We start from the raw sequence: 6,287 nt of genomic DNA on the forward strand, positions 1-6,287 counted from the left end.
AGGGACCACGCGCTAAAAGAAACAGGTCGAGCAGAACAAAGCGCAGCCTACAGGGAACATTGCTGCTGATGACACCCAGCTGTACCACACTACCACTTCTCTCGACCCCTCCACGGTCTCTAAATTGTCAGGCTGCTTGTCCGACATCCAGTTCTGGATGAGCAGAAATTTCCTCCAATTAAATATTGGGAAGACCAAAGCCATTGTTTTCAGCCCCCGCCACAAACTCCGTTCCCTAGCAACCGACTCCATCCCTCTCCCTGGCAACTGTCTGAAGCTGAACCACACTGTTCGCAACCTTGGGGTCGTATTTGACCCTGAAATGAGCTTCCAACTACATATCCGCGGCATAACAAAAACCGCCTACTTCCACCTCCGTAATATCGCCCGTCTCCGCCCCTGCCTCAGCTCATCCGCTGCGGAAACCCTCATCCATGCCTTTGTTACTTCCGGACGACTATTCCAACGCACTCCTAGCTGGCCACCCACCTTCCACCCTCCATAAACCTGAGCTCATCCGAAACTTTGCTGCCCGTGTCCTAACTCGCACCAAGTCCCGTTCACCCATCACCCCCTTGTGCTTACTGACCTACACTGGCTCCCAGTGCAGCAATGCCTCGACTTTAAAATTCTCATCCTCGTGTTAAAATCCCTCCATAGCCTCGCCCCCTCCCTATCTCTGTAATCTCCTCCAGCCCCACAACCCTCCGAGAACTCTGTGTTCCTGCAATTCTTGTCCTCTTGCGCAACCTCGAATTTAATCGCTCCACCATTGGCGGCCGTGCCTTAAGCTGCCTAGGGCCCTAAGCTCTGGAATTCCCTCCCTAAACCCCTCCGCCTCTCTACCTCTTTTAAAATGCTGCTTAAAACTTACCTCTTCGAGCAAGCTTTTGGTCACCTGTCCTAACATCTCCTTATGTGGCTCGGTGTCAAATTTTGTCCGGTAATGCTCCTGTGAATCACCTTGGGACGTTTTATTGCTTTATAGGCGCTATATAAATACAAGTTGTTGTTGATGTCACGCACATAATAGATATATATACACATGCATGTATATATATATATTCTCCACTTGCCTGGATGAGTGCAGCTCCAACAACACTCAAGAAGCTCGACACCATCCTGGACTAAGCAGCCCGCTTGATTGGCACTCCATCCACCACCTTAAACATCCACTCCCTCCACCACCGGCGCACCGTGGCTGCAGTGTGTACCATCTACAAGATGCACTGCAGCAACTCGCCAAGGCTTCTTTGACAGCACCTCCCAAACCCGTGACCTCTTCCACCTAGAAGAACAAGGGCAGCAGGCGCATGGGAACACCACCACCTCCAAGTTCCCCTCCAAGTCACACACCATCCTGACTTGGAAGTATATCACCGATCCTTCATCGTCGCTGGGTCAAAATCCTGGAACTCCCTCCTTAACAGCACTGTGGGAGCACCTTCACCACACGGACTGCAGCGGTTCAAGAAGGTGGCTCACCACCACCTTCTCAAGGGCAATTAGGAATGGGCAATAAATGCTGGCCTTGCCAGCGATGCCCGCATCTCAAATGAATATTAAAAATATATATATATATATATATATACACACACTGATATATTTATATATGTATATAAATATATATATATATTTTCTTTTATATATAAAAAAGATAAAGAAAGACTTGCATTTATATAGCCTCTTTCACAACGTCCCAAAGCCAATGAAGTACTTTTATGAAGCATGTAGGAAACGCGGCAGACAATTTGTGCACAGCAAGCTCCCATAAACAGCAAGGTGATAATGACCAGATCATCTGTCATAGTTGATTTTAGGGATAAATATTGACTAGCACACCGTGGATAATTCCCGTGTCCTTCTTCAAAATAATACCATGGGATCTTTTGCATCCGCTTGAGAGCCGACGAGGCCTCGGTTTAATGTCTCATCCGAAAGACGGCACCTCCGACAGTGCAGCACTCCCTCAGCACTGGAGTGACAGCCTGGATTTTTGTGCTCAAGTCTCAGGAGTGGGACAAGAACCCACAACCTTCTGACTCAGAGGAGAGGGTGCATACCCACTGAGCCACAGCTGAGATATATATATAATATATAATATATACACACACATACACACATTGTACTTACAATCTATATATAAATACACATACATACATTGAATGGCCTGCAACATTCCCCGTCCAGACTCATGCCGAAAGAATGTCTAGCGACTCCATAGAGCTGACCCCAGCATGAGTCAGCACCGTTAAACTTGCCTGGGGCCCGGGCTACCGGGTAAGAGGGGCCGGGGGTGGGTGGTGGGGAGGGGACGCGTCACGCCAGCCCCTTGCAAACAGACTCAACAACAGAAGTCACTTTTTTTTTTACTTAAAGCAGCCGAAGAGGCCGGGTTAAAAAAAAACAGCTTCTCTCGACTTCAAGCTCCTCAGACGATTATATACAAAAGGGAACCCAAAAAAAAATGCAATGCTTTATTTAAGGCTCCAAGTTAACTGTCGTAACTATCTGGGTGTCTGAGGTAGTCACTCCCACCCGCTTTTCAGAGGCTCACAGGAACCACACAAAAAAATCCTGACACAAGGTTAAGTTCATCCCTTGCACTTGTATGTGCACCAGACTTTGAGTAACAGCAGGCTGCTCAAAAAAGATAAGGAGCTAAGTTTCCACTGTACATCCAAGGGGAGGGGGGAGGCAGGGAGAATAAACGCCAGCCACATTCTGAACTTGCTGACAACTCACCTCTGCCCCTAATTATAGGTCTCCTCCCTGCACCAGCTCCTGACCTGCAAATCCAACATCGCCTTTTTTTTTTAAAGTACCTGTTTCCAGAACAGGAAGAACAAGGGGGAAAGGGGGAAGAAAGTCAGCCAATTAAACTGACGGCTGCACGGGTTAGTGTGTGAGATCGACAGACTGACACACTTGTATTTAATTGTGTGTGTGTGGTTTTTTTTTCTGTTTAAACACCAGAGGGTTCCCTTCAAGTTTAAGATGGTGATCTTATCAACACTGACAACAGCAGCAAAAATTAACAATCTAAAAGGAAGGTCAATGAAATAGTAAGCTGATCAGAAGCCAGAGACACATATAACACAGATTGCCCACCTGACACTGTGTCCTCCACACATAATGTGACTGATGGATTCTCCCTAGGGTGACAGGGCACCCTGCATCCTGATTCTTTCACAAGACTCTGCATGCACATGCTCCGTCAAGTCGAGCCATTGCTACATTAAACTGTATTCCCCCCTCTGTCACTCTTTACAGCAAATCATTAGGTTTCTTACATCATCGGCTTGGGAAGCACCACCTGCCGTTCCATTGGCTGCCTTCCGGACCCAGAGATGCCAATCAGGACACTGGGCCGGCATTGGTTGAGTGCAGAGTGCGGACATGAAAGTGAGTGGGTCTCAGCTGGTTCCCTGCAGAAAGAGCAGGAAGAGGGGAGGCCATGACAGCGTTTCCTGTTGTGCAGCTCAAACAACGTAAGACGTCACTGCATTCAAACTCCCCCAGGGTGTCAGCAGATACAGGGCAGAGCTCAATCATTGCCAACATGCTCAAAGGAGAGGACACCGAGACAGTGGCACAGGGAATAAGGGAGAGAGACGGGGCGGCGGGGAGAGAGAGAGAGAGACAGTGAAAGAGGGAGGGAGAGAGAGAGAGGGAGGGAGAGAGAGAGTGAAAGAGGAAGAGAGAGACAGTGAAAGAGACAGACAGAGAGAGGGAGACAGGAGGCAGAGAGAGTGAAAGAGGAAGAGAGAGACAGTGAAAGAGACAGACAGAGAGAGGGAGACAGGAGGCAGAGAGAGTGAAAGAGGAAGAGAGAGAGAGAGAGACAAGGAGACAGACAATGAAAGAGGGAGAGAGACAGTGAAAGAGACAGAGGGGAGAGAGTGAAAGAGGAAGAGAGAGAGAGAGACAAGGAGACAGACAATGAAAGAGGGAGAGAGAGAGTGAAAGACAGAGGGGAGAGAGAGTGAAAGAGGAAGAGAGAGAGGGAGACAGAGAGAGTGTGAACGAGAAAGAGACACGGAGACAGAGAGGGAGAGAGACAGGAGGCAGAGAGAGTGGAAGAGAGAGACAGAGAGGGGGAGAGAGAGAGAGAGTGAAAGGAAGAGAGAGAGACAATGAAAGAGGAAGAGAGAGAGAGAGAGTCGCTGTAGAAGATACCATTAAATACAGCCATGATCTTTTGCAGCTTATGTTATTAAACGTGCACATCACGATAGGACGATGGAGACGAGGAAAGAAATGACTATAACCAGTCAGGATTTTATTTTTGGACTGTATTTTCTCTGTTCAGTTTTGTTCTGTAGTTTCTGTTTCCTATCTAGCCTCGATACATAGAAAGCGTGCAATAGCACAAATTAAACCGTGAAAACTAAGGGCGGGGAATACAAAAATAAAATGTACACTTACAATGTGGACTGGCCGAATGGAAATGTGACCCACTGCTTACACTGCACTGGGACACAGACATGAAGCCACGTGTGTTTCTAAGGCAGATGTGACAACAGGCCGGGGGGGAAATCGACTGAATGTAAGAAGCGTCAGGTCAGCAAACAACAGCACATCAACAATGTGGAACCCACAACCGGTTATACGTTACAATGTAAAACAAATAAAGCTCTCTGCTTGTGTGGTGGGCAGGGATTGGAATTCCTCCACTCGCTCAACTTTCTGGAGGATATAGTTTTTCTTTCACGCGCTAATTTTTTTTCCCCTCTCAACTAAAAGTAGGAAACGGTAGAAAATGTAGCCGGTGTAAATCCGTTGGTTGTCTTCTGGAGCAATGCGATTGCCAGCCCGCCCATAGCCTGCCTCCAGATGTTCCTGCTTCCCTTCTTAGTCCCATCCTACTGAAGCTGGCTCCCCGGGTACTGGGGCCCTTTCACTGCCAGAAAACATTGCTTTCTCTTGCATTGCAAAGGCGGCGACGCTTCCAAAGGCGCTTCATTGGCTGTGGAGCGAGTTGGAGCGTCCCGAGGTCGTGGAAGGGTGCTGGAGAAATGCAACTTTCGCCTTTTTTTTCCCTGCTGAATAACTTGCTCGGATCAAATTTCTCTCTTCTGACAACTCCTCTTCCAAAGTCTCTCCTCATTTTCCAAAGTAGACAGGCTCAACCTCCTTACCATAGCAAAATACTGCGGATGCTGGAAATCCGAAATAACAACAGAAAATGCTGGAAAAACTCAGCAGGCCAGGCAACATCCGTGGAGAGAGAAATAGAGTCAACGTTTCAGGTGAAAACCCTTTGTCAAGACTAAAGAAGCACAGGCTCAACCTCTTCAGCCCTGTCCCCATAACTTGAAATTCCGAACACCCGGAACCGCCTTCGCCGCTGGCCTCCAGACCCTCTCGGGGTGGGGTGGGGGGCTAATATCCTTTTAACGATTCCGACAAACCGGCAATGCACTTGGGGGCTGCTCGATATGGCTTTGAGCATCATCTTACTTTAGGCACCGTCTGCCCCACCTGTGACAGAGACTGCAGGTCCCGCATTGGACTCATCCGTCACCTGAGAACTCATTTTTACATAGAAACATAGAAGATAGGAGCAGGAGTCGGCCATTCGGCCCCTCGAGCCTGCTCCGCCATTCAATGAGATCATGGCTGATCATCCAAACTCAGTACCTTGTCCCTGCCTTCTCCCCATATCCCTTTAGCCTTAAGAAATATATCTAACTCCTTCTTGAATATATTTAATGAATTGGCCTCAACTGCCTTCTGTGGTAGAGAATTCCACAGGTTCACCACTCTCTGGGTGAAGAAATTCCTCCTCATCTCTGTCCTAAATGGCTTACCCCTTATCTTTAGACTGTGACCCCTGGTTCTGGACTCCCCGACCATCGGGAACATCCTTCCAGCATCTAGTCTGTCCAGTCCTGTCAGAATTTTATAAGTTTCAATGAGATCCCCTCTCATTCTTCTAAACTCCAGCGAGTACAAGCCCAATCGACCCAATCTCTCCTCATACGTCATTCCTGCCATCCCAGGTATCAGTGTGGAAGCAAGTCATCCTCGGTTCCGAGGGACTGCCTAAGAAGAAGAAGACTTTAGGCAGCACTTTTTTTTTAATTGCAGTGTTTTCATTGCTGGCAAATGTTATTTATGCCTGATCCGGTACATCCTGTGAGTCATCAGGGACTGCGAAGGGACAGTCACAGGTGCTGGTCTCAAGATAGTAGGTTCTGAACACGGCGTCAGTGGGTGTCTGTCCTCGCAGGCACATTCAGCCATCGTGGGACAGCCGTGCTGCAGCGTCTAGTCACGGGTGA

General features: G+C 48.2%; 1 protein-coding gene across 4 annotated transcripts in view; it reads right to left on the reverse strand.

Moving 5' to 3' along the window:
- hivep2a (HIVEP zinc finger 2a) overlaps positions 1-6,287 on the reverse strand; it is a 276,998-nt gene that overhangs the window by 232,104 nt on the left and 38,607 nt on the right. Inside the window, exon 1 of one of the 4 annotated variants that reach the window (XM_085979232.1) lies at positions 3,112-6,287. This exon is cut by the window's right edge and continues 219 nt beyond it. The exons of the other annotated variants lie outside the window; for them this stretch is intronic. The gene's annotated coding sequence lies outside the window, so the exon portion shown is untranslated. The remainder of the gene's footprint in view (positions 1-3,111) is intronic. 4 annotated transcript variants of the gene reach the window in all.

The sequence above is a fragment of the Somniosus microcephalus genome, chromosome 3, assembly GCF_052327205.1.
Source record: "Somniosus microcephalus isolate GS21.2 chromosome 3, FLI_Smic_1.0, whole genome shotgun sequence".
Taxonomy (NCBI): Eukaryota; Metazoa; Chordata; class Chondrichthyes; order Squaliformes; family Somniosidae; genus Somniosus; species Somniosus microcephalus.